The 18,862-nt window shown below is 26.7% G+C and overlaps 1 protein-coding gene and 1 long non-coding RNA gene across 10 annotated transcripts in view; one reads left to right on the top strand and one right to left on the bottom strand.

The window, feature by feature from the left end:
* Positions 1-9,480, bottom strand: part of LOC123273300 (cGMP-gated cation channel alpha-1) — a 41,694-nt gene extending 32,214 nt beyond the window's left edge. For 6 of the 9 annotated variants that reach the window (XM_044740686.1, XM_044740691.1, XM_044740688.1 and 3 more), the window contains exon 1: positions 8,643-9,251. The gene's annotated coding sequence lies outside the window, so the exon portion shown is untranslated. Of the gene's footprint in view, positions 1-8,638; positions 9,274-9,390 lie in introns of those variants that run through there. The other 3 variants (XM_044740682.1, XM_044740683.1, XM_044740684.1) reach the window with 3 other exon arrangements.
* LOC123273305 lies at positions 8,775-10,497 on the top strand. Its single transcript, XR_006511306.1, has 4 exons — positions 8,775-8,884; positions 8,977-9,159; positions 9,245-9,672; positions 10,413-10,497. It is a non-coding gene; the product is annotated as an uncharacterized LOC123273305 (long non-coding RNA).
* The last annotated feature ends 8,365 nt before the right edge of the window (positions 10,498-18,862 follow it).

Genomic DNA, 18,862 nt, shown 5'->3' with positions numbered 1-18,862 from the left:
TTTTATAAATATATAAACCTATTAAATTATTAAACTATAAATAAGATAAAAAATAAAAAAAAAATTAAGAGTTTAAAATTTATATAAAAACTTGATTCGTTCTTAAGAATTTAAAAGTTATGCAAAAAAATGGTATTGAAAATAGCTTTGTTGTCTTTGCAAACTGAAAATGAATATCACTCATAAAATATTTAATAAACTTGACTCATCTTTGAACTTTAAGAAGATAAATACTTAAAAAAGAAAAAGTCAATATTATCTACTAGGAGTTTATGTTTTTAAATAGTTCATATTATATATATATTCATTTGTATATATTTAAAAAGTAAAATAGATATTGTAGTAACATTCTTTACACATACAGGTCGGCTAAATAACTTTAGGTTTTCATTAAATACACAGAAACTGTTGTAAAACAAAAAAGTAAAAAATAAAACTCTTTAAACTAGCTTTTATGCTCTTTTACAAAAATGGTTTGTTTCATTTCAGGATTATTTGTAGGTTAAAAGGTTGTGTTGTTAGAAGTGTGAAAAATAGACATTTAAAAAAACTTTTTCAAACTGTTACATGATCTTTGTAACTCGATACTGTACTGAAAAAAATTCCGTAAATTTTTCTAGCTTGTAAAGGTTTAATATTTTAGTAAAAATAATTTTCATTGTGATGAAATAAAAAAAAAGCTTAGTGAAACTGATATTTCGCAACCTCCATAAATAGCAGGTGAAAAATATTTAAAAATCATTTTTCCGGGTATAGATTTGGAAATTTTTTTCTAGTTAAACCAATACGCCCTGTTAGCTTGTTCATTCAGCTTCGATGTGTATTTTTTTTATTTTCTCTGCGTCTATTTTTCGGTTAGATATCCGACTTTGAATGAAAAAGGATCCTTTTGTCTTTGATCATTGATATCACAGTAACCAATGCTCGTATAGTAAATTAGAGGACTGTTTTAAACATAAATAAATACTGTACAAGGTCTTTTTATATTTTTTTAGGAAAAAAAAACTTTTTTCCTTGGCATTAATTAGAAATATTTAGTTGAAAATTCCCTTCATAAAAATAATCATTTTTAAAGTTTTAAATTATTATTATGAAGAGAACTTTATAATCATGATCGTAATTAAAAATTACATTGCAGCATAGTTGCAAAATGGCGTTAATTTATGTCTATAATTACTCAAATTTTCTTTTTACACATCTATAACTTTTTTCTGTTATTATTTTTATTTTTATGTTTACCTACTCGAGTAGTTATGAAGCGATTAATGCAATCTGAATTTATTACTTAACTTTTTTGGATATCTTGTCATCACAAAGATAATTTAAGAATAATTAATTTGTAAAGATTATTAACCCTGTTAGTGGCTATGGCTGTTGGATTTTGCAAATAAATAAATAAATAAATAAGGTAAATGACCTCATTAGTGGCACCTTTAACCCCTATTAGTGGCACTTTTTCTTTCAATGAATTAATTTTCTCCTTGGAATAAAAATTAAAAATTTTTTTGATCAAAAGGTCTTAAAGATTAGAAATAATATATTCATTATTGAAATTAATGGTTTCATTAATTGAATAAGCATCAAAATCAAAGAAAGTGTCAATAATGGGGTCCCTGCCACTAATGGGGTCTTTTACCCTGAATAAATAAATATTTAGAATAATTATAAAAAATTCTGTTTTGAATTTTCAGGGCCAGTTTTTCAACCTCGGGTTTAGGTATTTTATCATTGTGAATATATCTATATATCTATATTATATATAGATATATTCACAATGATAAAATCCTTAAACCCGGGGTTGAAAAACTGGCCCTCAGTGATAAAAAGTATTTTTTGAACTGTATATACAAGTAGATTTTTTGTGTCCAAAATTCTTTATCTTGAATCAAGTTAATTTTTCCATAATTGGATAGTTCGGACGTATAAATCATTAATGAAGTTAAAACTTGATTTCACTTTCAGAATAGGGGCATTCCATAGTGACTGGTGGGACATTTGACTCTGGAATTCCATCAATTATAAGCTATGATTATGTGACTGACTGAAACTTATACTATAGTCAAATTTATCTTATAATATAGAAGAATAACTAATTAACAACATCCCTTTATCAAAAACCTCGATTACTTTTTAAGTTTCTCGTAATTATCATTTGACTGAGTGTGACTGGTGGGACTAAGAAAAATACTTCCCTCTCAATACAAAATTTATCCTACGAACATTCAATATTATGAAAAATTAGACTGATTACCTACGTAGAAACAATTAAAAAAAATTTTTTGCCCTCCGGGCGAGAAAGTGGCAACTTTCGTCCCGCTGCGCTAAACTAAGTTGCCGCTTTCCGCCTTCGTCGGACAAAAAATAGTATACACTCCTCGGGAAGTAAATAAGAAAGCCTCAGATCACATGTTTGTTGACCTCGGCTTCGCCTCGGCCAACAATTACATGTGATCTGAGACATTTCTACTTTACTTCCCTAGGTGTGTAATATACTATTTTTATGACTAGTGGGACAAGTACAAAATGTGTACATGAAATTGTTTATTAAAAAGACTTTTATATTATTTTAACCTTAGAAACATTATTGTTTATATATTTAACTATAAATTATTTAAGATAATTAAAAAAAAAAACTAATTAAAAAACACAAATAAAGGATTTAGCATGCTGACAACACGATCTTGATAAACTTAGGTGTTAATTAATAACGATCATAAAAAAATTTGTTCTTAAAACTATAATAATAAATATGTTAGTCAAGAACAAACATAAAATGAATTTGTTGTTAAAACTACTAAAACAACATTTGAACCGGATAGAAGTTAGTACTTCTGAAAAGTTACTAGGGGAAAAAAATTGATTTTCTTATTGATTATTAAAAAAAGTTTTTTTTTTTACAAATTAGTTAAATATAGACTTTTAATAATAAATTAGGACTAAATTAGAATGAATTAGAGAAATTTTTTAATTTTAGTCATTTTTCCATTTCGCATGGAATGCCCCAATACCAAGTTTTTCCGAGTTTGATCGACTGATTACGACGAAGTTATTTTTTAAACTTCACCATGACAGATAAGTTCATCATTAAACCTTTTTGTTCGTTTTTAGTAGATTTCATAGAAATCTAACTATTGCAATGGTCCTCATGACAAAACTTTTGAAAAATTTTGCTATATTCCGACTTAACTCGACGAGCTGAGTCAGAAAATACATATGGTTCAAAAGTTTATATATATACGATATAACGCGGCTTGTCACCACGATAGCGTCGTCAATTTACAATGGATCTTTACCAAACTCAACATACTTATTCTACAGATAGATACTGAAGTCAAGTTCGAAGATGAGCTTAATCGGTCAAGTAATTTAGAAATGCCATGATTTCAAAATTTTCAAAATCATAAAAATTCATATTTCTTCACTTTCTTACTCGAATAACTTTTGAATGGGATAACTTATTGAAATTCTGTAAAATACATCTGAAAGCTCTTTAAATAAGCTTCAATTTGAGTACTATATCATATGTGTAGTCTCAAAAATTTAGGTGTGAAATACAACAGCTAAAGCACATCCAAACAAGCATTTTTGAATTTAAAAATAAAATAATACAAGATCATGGATATTCTTATAAATAATTTTCTTGATTCAAGGATAATTTTCTTGAACAAAGTTTATTTTTATTTACATATGAACAAACTATTTTCAATAAAGTTGATAATATTTAATAATGAATTGTATAATTTTTATTTTTTACAATTAATATCTCTGTAATTTTTAATTAAAAGAAAGAAAATTTTTGGAACAAGTCATCGAAAAAGGTAATGTTTCCTCATTAAAAAAATATTGTAATTATTCAGTAAATTATGACAGAATACTTTGTCTGTAAATGTCACATTCTTTCTTAATTACATCTCAGTGAAACAAATATTTTATTAAAAAATTGTTATCAATGAAATATCATAATTGTCAATGAAGTATGTTAAGTTTGAAAAATCATGGCATTTCTAAATTACTTGACCGATTAAGCTCATCTTCGAACTTGACCTCGGTATCTATCTGTAGAATAAGTATGTTGAGTTTGATAAAGATCCATTGTAAATTGGCGACGCTATCGTGGTGACAAGCCGCGGTCGTTTCCGATCGCAGTAATTTTTGGATTTTTACACTTATTATGAAATCTACTTCCATTTCGACTGCCGAATGGTCTTTTTTATTTTTAATGAAACCAATAGGAACAAACGAATAACCATAAAAACCGGTATCCGTATTTTGAACGGTTATTTATCGTGATGCAGACTCGTAGAAAATTAGGTTCAACAAAAGGTTGTCAAGGGGCCAAATGAAAAATAGTCTCTGTCACGGAGGATCGTCGCCTTCATTCATCTGCCCTCCCAGCAGAATCTCTACCCTGCTGATATTTATACGTTGATATACGTTGATATACCTATACCTAAAACTGTAGAAAAGTTTGTACTCGTGTACCCGCGTGATCCCTTGGGTCACATCCTAGTCATCGTAGTTTGTAGTCGCGTGCGTATAAAATGGTCGCAGAGCAACTAAACGCAAAGAGCCCGTGCTCTTACCCTTACACGTTATTCAACGGTCTCTTTCTGTTCTCTGTTCTCCACTCATACTCGGTATAGTATTCTATACTCAGAGGGTAGCTCGACCGCGCCACTACACCGGGAAAAGCCACCCACCAGCATAGCTCTCGGGTTACCATGGAGACTGAAACGACGTCCCGGTCCGAACTCCCCGCCACCTATTTTCCTCGTGCTTTGCTCGTGTACTATGCTAGTGTGCTGTATAGTAGTATTATAGAATAGAGTTGAGCTCACGGCGATTGTATTTTCCAACACACTCTTCTCTTCTCTTCTCTTCTCTTTCTTCATAGTATGGTTAGGTATATGTATATATGTATACCATACCGTTGATACTTTTCTATTCTGTCATCTCTTTGAGACATCCATCATTCTGAAAACTCGTTACTCGGTCGCCTTGCAAGCACAGGTACACCGTGCAATCAACAACAATACAATAATCACTGGTACAAGTCTCAGCAAACTTCAAACTATTTTATTCCTCGGAAAATTTATGTTTGCGCACTTTCATCGACTAGACGTTTCAGATGTGCTATCTAAATCTCTGACTGGTTCATTCATATTTATAAGAATCATTATTCTCTTAATAGTAAACTCTAATAAGATATAAACGGTATATTATTTAATTATACGGATAGTTATTAATTGTTGCTTCAGATACTTATCTTTTATCCATTAATTAGTGATACAAACTTAGAAGAACAATTTAATATATAAATGCTCTTCTGTCAGTTGTTAAACTTTTTAGCAACATGATTAATCGATCCAATTATTTTTCTATTCAATTAATATCTCTTAAAGGTAAGGTATTATTGAAAATATAATAATCATATTGCAACTGTGCAATGTAAGATAGTGATTGTTGTGATTCGTATTATGGTAAATATTGTAATTATATCAATTGTTATGTTATTTTGTTGGTTATTAACATGTGTAATTTTCAGATACCTGAGGAAGGTCTAATAAATGACCGAAACGTCCAAGAAATAATAATATAATTTGTTATTATGATCCTATCTTGTCCACATTCTTCATATACAAATAATTATTGATAATTATGGATGAAAATTAAGTTAGCCGACATCTAAAAATTTTAACAATTTTTTTTTATTAAAAAAAAATTTTTAAAAATTTCATTTGTAAAAAACTTGAAAAACTATAAGTGCAATTTTTTAAAAATATTTTTTAGTCCTAATTTAATGACATTTAAGTTAGCTGTCACATGACAATGTTTTAATTTTATTCAACAAAAAAATTTGTTCCAAAAAATTATTTTTAAAAAATTGCATTTTTTATTTTTTTAAACTTCTAGATGACAATTTTTTTTTCTTATTTTTTTTTTGCCATAATTTATATCTTAATACATTTTTAAAATTATTAAATATGTGCTACATTAATTTTTAATGAAAATAAAGTTAGCCGACATCTAAAAATTTTGATGATTTTTTTTTTTTAAAGAATTAAAAAAAAAAAAAACTTTTTCATTTGTTAAAAACTTTAAAAACTATAAGTGCAATTCTTTAAAAATATTTTTTATTTATAAATTAAGCAAAATAACAAAATCAAAAATGTCGGCTAATTTTATTATTATATAATTATGGATGAAAATTAAGTTAGCCAACATCTAAAAATTTTAACAATTTTTTTTTTTATTAAAAAAAAAATTCCACTCGTAAAAAACTTGAAAAACTGTAAGTGCAATTTTTTAAAAATATTTTTTAATTCTAATTTAATAAATGAAAAATAATTAAAAAATTAAAAACGTCGGCTAACTTTAATAATATTAATTATGGACGATAATATTAACAACAATAATGTTAATTTTTTTAATAATTAATAAAACAATCCTTAAAACTGGCAGGCCAAGTGAAGTATATTCAGACATAATTATAATTAATAATGTCATCTAATGGTCATTTGTTACAACAATATAATTTTAACCGCGAAATTTAAAAATTTAAATAACAAAAAACAAAAGTTTATATTTTCTTGAGGCATTATTAGTTACTTTTTTTTTACTACGTGAGCGCTAGACTGACAGTTTAAAATTTAAAAACTTTTTTAATTATTAACTTTTAAATAATTAAGAATGTAATGCTAAAATACAATATGTCAACGTTAATTTATTTAAACAAGAACACCCGTCGCCATTTTCTGGGCTAATTAGGTCAAGTAAACGCCAAAAATAGAATTTTTAATTAAAGAGAATTTTTATATAAAGACCTTTAGGTACTACATAAAATCCCCAGTGTATATATTTTTATATATATATTTTTTATATCAGTACACTGGCTAATGTGTTCAATCAATTGATTTTTTCCCTTGTTTTTTAATCAGTTACAAGAGTAAATTAGCGTGCGGTTTAGTTTACTAGACTACAGGTGATTTTCCAGGCTTTCGGAGGTTTTAGATAAACGCGAAACACGTGCAAAACCGCGCGACAGTATATGTTATCTCTTGTAGTATATATATCCACATGTGATGCATATACACAGAGAAAAAGAGAAAGAAAAAGACTATAAACTTTTCTTCACACTATACAGTTGAAACGTGTGACGTAAATCAAGAAGAAAAGCTCTCAGCTAAAATGTCAATTCTGCGGAAAATGCTGAAATTCCAAAAGTTGCTTCGACCAGCGAACGTTGACTTTTTTATATCTTTTATTATATTCCACCATTATTATTATTATTATCACTACTACTGCTATTTTTTCACTCCGAAACGTTTGGCATACTTTAATAAACCAGGAACGCTCCAGCCCGGCTACACATGGAAGTTCGGATAAAAATCCCGAGGGAATTTACGAGGCTCTATAAGTATATAAGTTAGGTCTAAGTTTTACTTTTTTAGTTTCCCTATTACCTTTTTCTCATAGACGAGCAGCACGTCAACGCGAGTCACTCCAGAAAATCAATCGATACCCGTTCGTCTTCTTAAATCAGACGGCAAACAAGAAATCGCGGGTTACTTTTATTTCTTCTTATCAAACGCGATTTCTTCTCATGATACAGGAACTACCCAACATCCGATAGTTTGTAATACTAAAATTAGCCGACATTTTTTATTTTATTTAAATTTATTCATTAGAGTTAAAAAATATTTTTTTTTAATTGCACTTATAGTTTTTTAAATTTTTAAAAAATGAACATTTCTTTTGTAATTATTTTTTATGACATTAAAGTTAGCAGTTGCTTAACCATTTTTTAATTTTTTTTAATAAATAAATTTGTTCCAAAAAACAATTTCTAAAAAATTGCATTTTTTAATTTTCTAAACATCAATTTTTTTTCTCATTTTATTTGGCAATCTGTTTGTTAAAAAAATTCTTAAATTTATAAAATATCTTCAAAATTAATTTTTTGTCACATTAAAGTTAGCAGTCGCTTGACCATTTTTTATTTTTTTTTTTTAATAAATAAATCTGCCCCGAAAAATAATCTCTAAAAAATTGCATTTTTCAATTTTTTTATTTTCTAAATGTCAATTTTTTTTTCTACTTTTTTTTTGTCATAATTTATTTTTAAAAAAATTTTTTGAAATTATAAAATATTTGCTAAATCAATTTTTTATGACATTAAAGTTAGCAGTCGCTTGACCATTTAAAAATTTTTTTTAATAAATAAATTAGCTCCAAAAAATTATAAAAAATAAAATTTTTTAATTTTCTGAATATCAATTTTTTTTTCATTTTATTTAACATAATTAAAAAAAAAAAATTCTTAAAATTATAAAATATCAGCTAAATTAATTTTCATTAATTTTTTCAACTAAAAATGTTTTCATTTTTAAATATTGACTAACTTAATTTTCCCTGCTAATTTTTATACTATCCATAAAAATATATTATAACTTTCAATATATATTTTTGTTAAAAATTTTTTAGCTCTGCTATTTTCAGTCTCATTTCTTCCAAACAATTTAAATTCTTAAAAGACAATTCAACCTTATTTCATCAATAATAAATAATTATATATAAAAATATATATTTTTATTCTATATAAGTACATAAGACATAGCTAGAAAAATATAAAGAGTACTTACTTGTATAACGGAGACACCTCGTCACTCTCATCTCGAACTGACACAAGAGCCCTTGAGATAAAAATATATCTAAAGCCCTCGGATATAAAAACTCGAGAAAAATAATGATAATAAAAAAGGTATTAAAAAAAATAATGGGATTAATCAACCCAGAATGTGTCCGCCATAGTTGTTGCACTTAGTCTGACTATTATTTTTCCCACATGACAACTTAAGATCAATGTTCTTCACTGTTGCTCTGAGTATTAATAAACTTTTATTGTTAAAACTTTTACTATTACCATTACTGTTATTATTATCGTCAATAATAATAATAATATTATTTTTATTCGAGCACATCATTAATACCACAATGTTTTAGCACTAGTCTAATAACCTATAATCTTCACCACGCTGAGAGGACGTCATTAATATTACATGTAACATAATACAACTAAACCGACATCCAGTGATATGACAGCAAATATACACTGACCGTATATTTATATCATATTTTATATAAAATGACATGCAGTAAGTAAGTACATAAATAAAGATGTCATTAAATGTAAACAAAATCCATCAGTCTTGATTAACATATTCATATTTTACACGGTGTGTAGTGCTCCTGTCGATGGATTCACATATCATTCTAAAAATTATCGTTATTATCATCAGACACGTTTGTACACACAGTTTACTTCCTACATCCCAGAGAAGCGATATAATAATATTATATTATATATATATATATACAAGACACTCTCACCCACATATATTATGTGTACGCATATATATTATCTAGCTTTTTCGAATATCACGACACCCGTGACATGGCGGGATACCGTGAACGCGTGATTGGTCGTAATTTTTTATCACTGCAGAGTTTAGCGTGTTTTGAAAACTAAAATTATTTATACACTTAATAATTTATCTCTCAGATGCAAGACACTAAAATTAAAAATCTTGCATTTATATATCACAGACAATCACTGAAACTAGAATTGGATTTTCTTCGCTCATGCTCACTATTAATAAAGCTCTTGTTAATGTAAGTAATTTTTATCATACTGAAGTTAGCCGTCAGCTGTCAATTTTAAAAATATTTTTTGATAAATCAATTACAATAAAAAATTTTTTTATTTTTTTCAACAAAAAAATTTGTTCCAAAAAATTATTTTAAAAAAATTGCGTTTTTAATTTTTTTTTAATTTCTACGTCAATTTTTTTTTATATAATTTATTTGTTAAAAAAAATTCTAAAAATTATTAAATGCCTGCTAAATTTTTTAATTTTTTTTAACAAAAAAATTTGTTCCAAAAAATTATTTTAAAAAAATTGCATTTTTAATTTAAAAAAATTTTTTTTAATTTCTACATGTCAATTATTTTTATATTTTTTTTTGCCATAATTTATTTGATAAAAAAAATGATTAAATATCTGCTAAATTTATTATCATTGTAATTTTTATTAATTTTCACATGTGGAATTTTTTAATAATAATTTAAATTATTATAAAATTCTAAAAAAATTTTTAATGTCTGTTAACTTCAGTGTTATAATTATTTATATAAAACCTGAATTTTATTGGCACAAATAACTTGGTAAGTTTCTTCACACAATCATAACCTCAACAATAAATTATAAATCCTGAATGATAAGCAAAGATATAATTATTGTGTTATTAATAGTGATTATTTAGAAGAATATGAAAGCACGTTGCTCGTCGAGTATCGACACGAAATTAATAAATCCGGCTTGAGGTTAATAAACTGATTGAATAATCATCAGGAAGCGGCTATGGAAGCAGCCTGGCTCTCACTGGTTAAACGTCAGTTAAATCTGGCCAAAGGGTGACGGCGTATCTTCGCGCAGGACCAGTCGACGTCAAAGGCTGAGAGAGTTTTGAGAAAGGGGGATCACCAGCAGCATCCAGGGCGCAGGAGCACTTACACTGTGTCATCTACTCTATATACTTCTGGCTCTGGCTCTGCTCTGCCGGTTTTATTATTTCTTATTCTACTGTCATATCTATAATCAACGTTACGTTATGTAGATAGTTATACATTATATTCTCATTACTTATTTAATTGATAGTGTGTCACCAGGTAGCTAAGTCCGGTGATGCTGCTGCTGCAGTAATTTATATTAAGAATAGTTTATGGTTAGTTACTTTTTTTTATTTCTTCATTACATGCGCCTGGACCGTACGACTATGACGTTGCGTCATACATAACGCTATCACTGTTACTGCGTTGCGCCATGTGCGACTGCAGTTATGTATATGCTGGTGATATATACTGATGCCGGTCGTTGCTGAGCCACGCGTTTAAGCTCATCTTTGTCGACTAAACTGGATAATAGATCCTATCGCTGGATATATTTTTTTATTCATAACTTACTAAAATTATTCAGTGTATAATTGTACGACTTATGATGCGAAGCATCAGACAGTGCTTTACGATCGAAAAATTTTTTTCGGTACACTGATAAAAAATATTTGTTAATTAATAGTTAACAAATCATTTATTAGAGACCACTTTTTAGTATTAAACAAATATTTCTTAGTATTTAAAATGATTTGTTTGTATTTAATAAATCTGATATTCATTTATTAAATATTAAGAAATCTTTTTAAATACTAAGAAATATTTATTAAGAACTAAAAAGTGGTCTCTAATAAATAATTTGTTAAATATTAACAAATATTTTTAACTATAAACAAATAATTCTATCAGTGTAACTATTTTTATTATTATAGTCTTATTAGTTCTCAGAATCAAGATATTTTGCATAGTACGCTGAAAAAAAAAATACTTTTACTCAATTAACAATTTCTTGGTTCAAGAAATTCGATGACGATCAAATATTCTATTATTATTAATTATTAATTTCTGAAGAGAAGAGCATTAATATTTATCATTAGATAATAGATAAACAAGAGAATAGCTTTATTTAAATTAAGTAAAAATTATTTCAATCAATTTAACAAGTTCTTGAGCTAAGAATATATATTCTTGAAAATTTTCAAGAACATTAATTCTTATATCAAGAAAATTTTATTAATAAAAGTATTTTTTTTCTTAGTGTATTGTTAAGATAATTTAATGGAGATTAATTTGATACTTTTCTAAAATTTATTTAGTGCAATAGAAAGGGAAAAAAATATTAAAATAAGTCCAAAAATTTTCCTGTCATGTATGAAACTCCGGATACACTGTAACTTGCGAAAAAATGCATTAATTGAGTTAAATTTTTTATTTTTAAATTCTTTGAAAGAATTGTAAGTCACCGAATGCGAATGGCTATAGGGAAAAAAGTAAACTGTAATAAATAACAGTCGGTTTATAATAAGTAATGATCAACTGCTAAAAATTACCATTTCAAACAGTAAAATCGTGATTTTACTATTCACTTTGTAATATTTACCATTTAAACATTACAATTTACTCTTTACATGGAAGAAAATACTATTTCAAACAATAATATTCGCTGTGTGAATATCTGAAATGTTAAAGTATAATAATTAAGAATTCAGACTTTGATATTTATCATTTTGTACCTAAAAAATGATTTTATGATATGTAAAAAGTATAAAATAAAGTTAGTAAACTTCTAATACAAGCAACGTCAATATTTACAAACTAAAATGGTAAATTTTAAACGCAACGCTAAAAATCAAACTATAATTATTGACTTGCTTGGACTGGTAAAATGTATCTTTTAAAAGTATAATTTTTACTGTTTCAAATGTTAAATTCTCCCAGAGCGAGACCCCCTTCTCCTCATAATATGGACTATATATTGAAATGGCAATTTTTAATGTTTGAAACTGTAATTTTTTAAGATGAAAGAGTGGTTATTTACTATAGTGACAGCTACTAATCACTTCTTTTGGATATTAAATTAGAAATTGTGGCTTTTGTACATTCTACATTACACGGAAAAAAGTAAACTGTAATAAATAACAGTCGATTTATAATAAGTAATGATCAACTGCTAAAAATTACCATTTCAAACAGTAAAATCGTGATTTTACTATTCACTTTATAATATTTATCATTTAAACGTTACAATTTACTTTTTACATGGAAGAAAATACTATTTCAAACAGTAATATTCGCTATATAAATGTCTAAAATGTTAAAGTATAATAATTAAGAATTCAGACTTTGATATTTATCATTTTGTACCTAAAAAATGATCTTATGATATGTAAAAAGTATAAAATAAAGTTAGTAAATATTTACAAAGTAAAATGGTAAATTTCAAACGCAACGCTTAAAATCAAACTATAATTATTGACTTGCTTGGACTGGTAAAATATATCTTTTAAAAGTATAATTTTTACTGTTTCAAATGTTAAATTCTCCCAGAGTGAGACCCCCTTCTCTTTCATCTGAGTTTCCCTTCTCCTCATAATATCGACTATATATTGAAATGGCAATTTTTACTGTTTGAAACTGTAATTTTTTAAGATGAAAGAGTCGTTATTTACTATAGTGACAGCTACTAATCACTTTTTTGGATATTAAATTATGGATTGTGGCTTTTATACTTTCTACATTAAGTTCTGTAATATTTATATTTTTGCCACCCCGATGTCCGCTTTACTGTTTGAAACTATAAAAATTAACCGGAATCCGAGTGAATATTACAGTTTACTTTTTTCCGTGTAGGTAATTCAGTGTCGTTTATGTACAATTAATAAAATAAAACAGCTATTTGCGTGAATTATTTTAAGAAAACCTTACTGTAAGGCGCTCTGAGAGACTAGTAGCCAAGAAAAATAATATCCTCTTTAAATTGCCAAATTTCAGTACTACTCAATATGAATCTTCTTTCGTTATTACAGTGATACGATTATGGAAAAAATTACCGGAGGATATTATAAATTCGTCTAGCTTGGAGGTTTTCAAAAATAAGATGCTTGATTATTTATTTAATCTTGATGTTTGATCCTAAACTGTTTGTCAATTTTCTTATTTTTTTATTGTTAGTCTTCAAACTCTTAGTAGACGTTCATGACATAGCTTCTTTATAATTCAAATTTTTTTATCTATCTTTATCATTGCATGAAAGATTCTTAAATTTGTTGGTTAATTCATTATAAATTAAATTTGTATACTCACTCATAATTTTATATAAATTCAATATTATCTATCCTAAAATATTCTTATGTAAAACATTCTAATGTTTGTAGTTTAAACTGCACAATAATGTAAAAATTAATAATAATCGGCATTAGCCTTGGCATAATTGTTAATAAATTAACTAAACTAAACTAAAACAAAAACCAGAAGACTGTACACTGAAAAAAAAAAATTAACTTGATTCAAGAGAAAAATTTTTGAACCAAGAAAATAATTTTGAAGAGGGTAATTGTCTTGAATCAAGACAAAAAATTCTTGAATCAAATAAAATTTACTTAAACCAAATAAAAATTTTTTAATTTAAGAATTTTTACTCAAATCAAGGATATTAAGTTCTTCAAAATTATATACTTGATTCAAGAACATTTTTTTTCTGTAAATAATAATATATCTACATATATTGTGTACATTTATCCCACTAGAAGCTCTTGCGCATTATCGTGCTATTTTAGCTGTTTTATAAATTTTTTTTCACATTCTTTATTTTATTATATCATAATTAAATGAGCATTATGAGTCGTGTACTTTTGGATTTACCAAATTTTTTTTTTTATTTTATCCTCAGGTTGGAAATCATGATATCATTCAGAGCAGAGACTTGGTCAAGACTCGCGCCAACAAATGACATGATAGCTAGAAGTAAATATCGATGATTGATTCAATGAGAGAAGAGCAAATAATCCACAGAAGGATTATGGACACTCAAGCAAAGAGAATGACCTAATGTAGTAAAAGAAGACAGTTATAATTAATCAGCACGCGTCAAATAAATTGCGTCTACGATTCGGCGCGTCGAACTGCGTCGACATACTCTCTGAAGCTTTACACGAATGGATCGATTAGTCATTACGCTTTGACGATAACATCCCTCTTTACTTATATACTTAACTCGTATTATTATGCACTATAATGGAAAAAAATTTTTTAAATTTTAAAACAAGATTCCACGCTAAGGTAAAAAAATATATCTTCTATTGTGTATAATTGAATACTTAGCCGTATTTCGTATCCATGTTTGATGAATTTTTTCACGTTCTTTAAAAAATGCTCTTTTCTTTCGTAATTTATTTAAAACTTTCTTTATTATGAGAACAGAATGGGGAAAAAGAAATATTGTGATGTAAGATTTTTTTTATTTTTTATTTTCTGTTATTATTATTTGAATTTTTTATGTACGCAAGTAGGGAGATGATTAAGTTAAAAGTTAAATAAAATTAGGCCGCTAAATTATGCGTTAAGTCTCAGAGAGAAGTCTGGCACCTGTGATAAGAAATTACATACTTTTTTTTAACCCTGATAATTCGTCGCTTACTTAACTAGATTTTTTTAAGTTACTTTTTTAATCTACTCATTTATATTTAATTTTTTTTTTTTTTCGTAGTGTTTCTTTAACGGGCGTTAATATTGTTTTTTTTTTCTTCTTCTTTTATCTTTTGTCATTATTATTATTATTGTTGACAGAGTATATAGTGGTTACGGCACTCTTTAAATTACGCGGTTGGCGCAGCCTCTTCGTCGACGTCGTCGTCGGGTCGGTGCACGGCTATAGAAAAAAACGAAAAACTTTTTCACTTCTAATGACACTCGACATTTCAACCTTTCTTGTTGGCTTTTTTTTTTAACTATTCATTCATCAAATTTATCGCTATCTCAAGTACCTATTTAGCAAAAAAAAAATTAAAAAATTAAAGAAGACTAGAGTAAGAATTATTATTAATTATTACATATTTTAGATAATCCCTATTAAATTTTTAAAAGGAACATTTTTCCATGATTGTGTTTGAATCTTTAAAAATTAAGTAACTAAAATAAAATTTTAAGTTATCCTTAATCTGTGTTGTTAAATTATATTGTTCTTTTTACTATGTCAAAAATATACATTAAGTTAAATATATACTAGCAACCTTGCAGTCACGATGTGACTGCCGTGACTTGTGAACTATAAACAAATAAAATTTTTGCTTTATTAAATAATGACTTTTGATAAATCGCACTGTACTTTCTTAAATATTGACGTTTTTAAAGATATAAGCTCATCCCGATGATATACTCATCAAGAGCTTTCATTTGAATACCCACATGCATTTTTGATATATTTTTTATATATACATATATATATATATAATATATATAAATATATGAAATATTGATGTGGGTACTCAAATGAAAGGTCTTGATGAGTGTAATGTCAGGGTGAGCTTATATCTGTAAAAATGTCAATAGTTCACAAGATACAAGGTAGTTTCTTAATTATGTTAAATTGCTCTGTACTTTCTTAACTATTCACATTCTTAAAGATATAAGCTCATTTCAATGTTACACTCATCACGACCTTTCATTTAAGCACTCACATGGCATTTTTTATATATTTTATATATATGGTATTTGTGAAATATATAAATATATAAAATATATGAAAAATTGATGTGGGTACTCAAATGAAAGGTCTCGATGAGTGTAACATCGGAATGAGCTTATATCTTTAAAAATGTCATTAGTTGACAAGATACTATGTCATTTCTTAATTATTGACATTTTTAAAGATATAAGCTCATCCCGATGTTACACTCATCAAGAGCTTTCATTTGAGTACCCACATGCATTTTTGATATATTTTTCATATATACATGTATATAATATATATAAATATATGAAATATTGATGTGGGTACTCAAATGAAAGGTCTCGATGAGCGTAATGTTAAGGTGAGCTTATATCTTTGAAAATGTCAATAGTTCACGAGATACAAGGTAATTTCTTAATTATGTTAAATTGCACTGTACTTTCTTAACTATTCACATTTTTAAAGATATAAGCTCATTTCGATGTTACACTCTTCAAGAGCTTTCATTTGAGTACCCACATGCATTTTCATATATTTTTCATATATAAATATATATAATGTGTATAAATATATGAAATATTGATGTGGGTACTCAAATGAAAGGTCTTGATGCGTATAACATCGGTATGGGCTTATATCTTTAAAAATATCAATAGTTCTCAAGATACAAGATAATTTCTTAATTATGTATTTAGAGATAGAGTATTTTCGAATGCAGTCCAAATACTTATCATCATAAATTAACTATTGGTAATGATATGAATCCTTGCAAAAATATTGTTAAATTAAGTTTTCAATATAATATGTAAAATTTTTATATGATATAATCTTTTTTTTTGCCATCTGGCCAGTTAAAGTTTTATCATAAATAAATATATCTACCTATCTATCTATTTAAGTAGACATTAAACTCTAAGCAATTATCTGGATATTAAATTTAAAATTATTACAAAAAAAAAAAAATATGTATCTATTATCTACATATAGAATATAATATAATATAATTAAATGAAATTGGGGATAAAAGAGAACGATATTAATTTATATAATGCTTTAGGTGTGATCTATAATCTATAATCGATTGGAATGATTAATTTAGGTAGCGCTTACCATACGAAGATGATAAATGAGGAGGAAAGAACGGATAAAGGAGAAGAGAATGAGGCCGAAAAATATGCCAGGGAAGATAAAGAGAGAATTAAAGGTGGAGGCGGAGGTAGAGGTATAGTAGAAGAAGACGTAGATGTAGAAGTAGAAGTAGAAGAGATTGGCAGAGAACGAAGGCCGCAGCTTCAGCTTCCATTGGTGTTTAAACCACCCCTGGATCCTCTCAACCCCCGTGAAAATCAATGTGAGGCACTGTGGTACACCTACTAGCCGTTCTGATAACATTTTTGTCTTCTCTCTACCAGAGCACATTGACCTATCAACCTATCTACACACGATTCATTACTATTATTTTTTTTAACTCTATTTTTTTCAATCTACCCTTAGCAATTTTATTTTATTTCTCTTCAATGTTCCTTTTCTAGTCGTTACTTTCTCACTTACTTCTCCTCAAAGTTTCCTACATTCGCACATCTTATTTTCTCCTGTGACAATATGTTCAATTTTATCAACTTTATTTTATTTATAACTATCAAATAATCCGACAATCGTTATCTATTTTCCGCATCTAGTTAAATTATAATAAGTAATAAGTAATAGTATAATAATAATAAAGTAAAAAAACTTTAAATTGTTTTTTTTTTTTTAGTTTACATATTAAAGATCTTAAATTTTTACAATCCATTATTTATTACATTATTTACTTTTAAATATAAATAGTTATAGATTATTTTTAAAACTAAATAAGTTTATAATAAAAAATATATTTTTAAATCTAATTATTACTGGGGAAAAAAAAAACATTTCTTGTTTGCCTTTTGTATTTACAATAATACGTATTAAAATAGATATATAATAGCTTAATTGACATGAGTAATTTTTATTTAAATGATATCTTAGTTTAAATATCTATTTCAATTAAACTTGTACAGCACTGCTGTGATATCGAGTATTTTTTTTTTAAATAAAACTTTGTATTGATGTTAAGTACACGAAAAGAACAAGATGATACTGGATATCATCCCAGATTATAATCAGTGATATCTGTGGTGAAAAATAATTTTAAATAGTAGCTAGAAAAATTCAGATTATACTGCATGATATCTGGATTATACTCAGTGATATCTGTGGTGAAAAAAAATTTCAGATAGTAGCTAAAAAAATTCAGATTATACTGTGTGATATCTTAATTATAATCATTGTAATCTGGATTATACTGCGTGATATCTGGATTATACTCAGTGATATCTGTGGTGAAAAAAAAAAATTTCAGATAGTAGCTAGAAAAATTCAAATTATACTACGTGATATCTGGATTATAATCATTGTAATCTGAATCATACTGCGTGATATCTGGATTATACTCATTGTAATCTAGATTATACTACGTGATATCTGGATTATACACAGTAAAAAATTTTGTGTCCAAAAATTTTATGTTAAATATTTAACACTTTTTTTTGTTAATTTTACACTTTTTTGTGTTAATTTAACACAATAAATGTTAAATTTACATAAAAAAAAGTGTTAAATATTTAATACAAAATTTTTTGACGAAATGACGCAAAATTTTTTACTGTGTACTTATTGTAATCTAGATTATACTGCATAATATCTAGATTATACTAGCTACTATC

Source organism: Cotesia glomerata, linkage group LG10, assembly GCF_020080835.1.
Source record: "Cotesia glomerata isolate CgM1 linkage group LG10, MPM_Cglom_v2.3, whole genome shotgun sequence".
NCBI lineage: Eukaryota > Metazoa > Arthropoda > Insecta > Hymenoptera > Braconidae > Cotesia > Cotesia glomerata.
The sequence above is the reverse complement of the archived record's forward strand: the minus strand, read 5'-3'. Positions and strand labels throughout refer to the sequence as shown.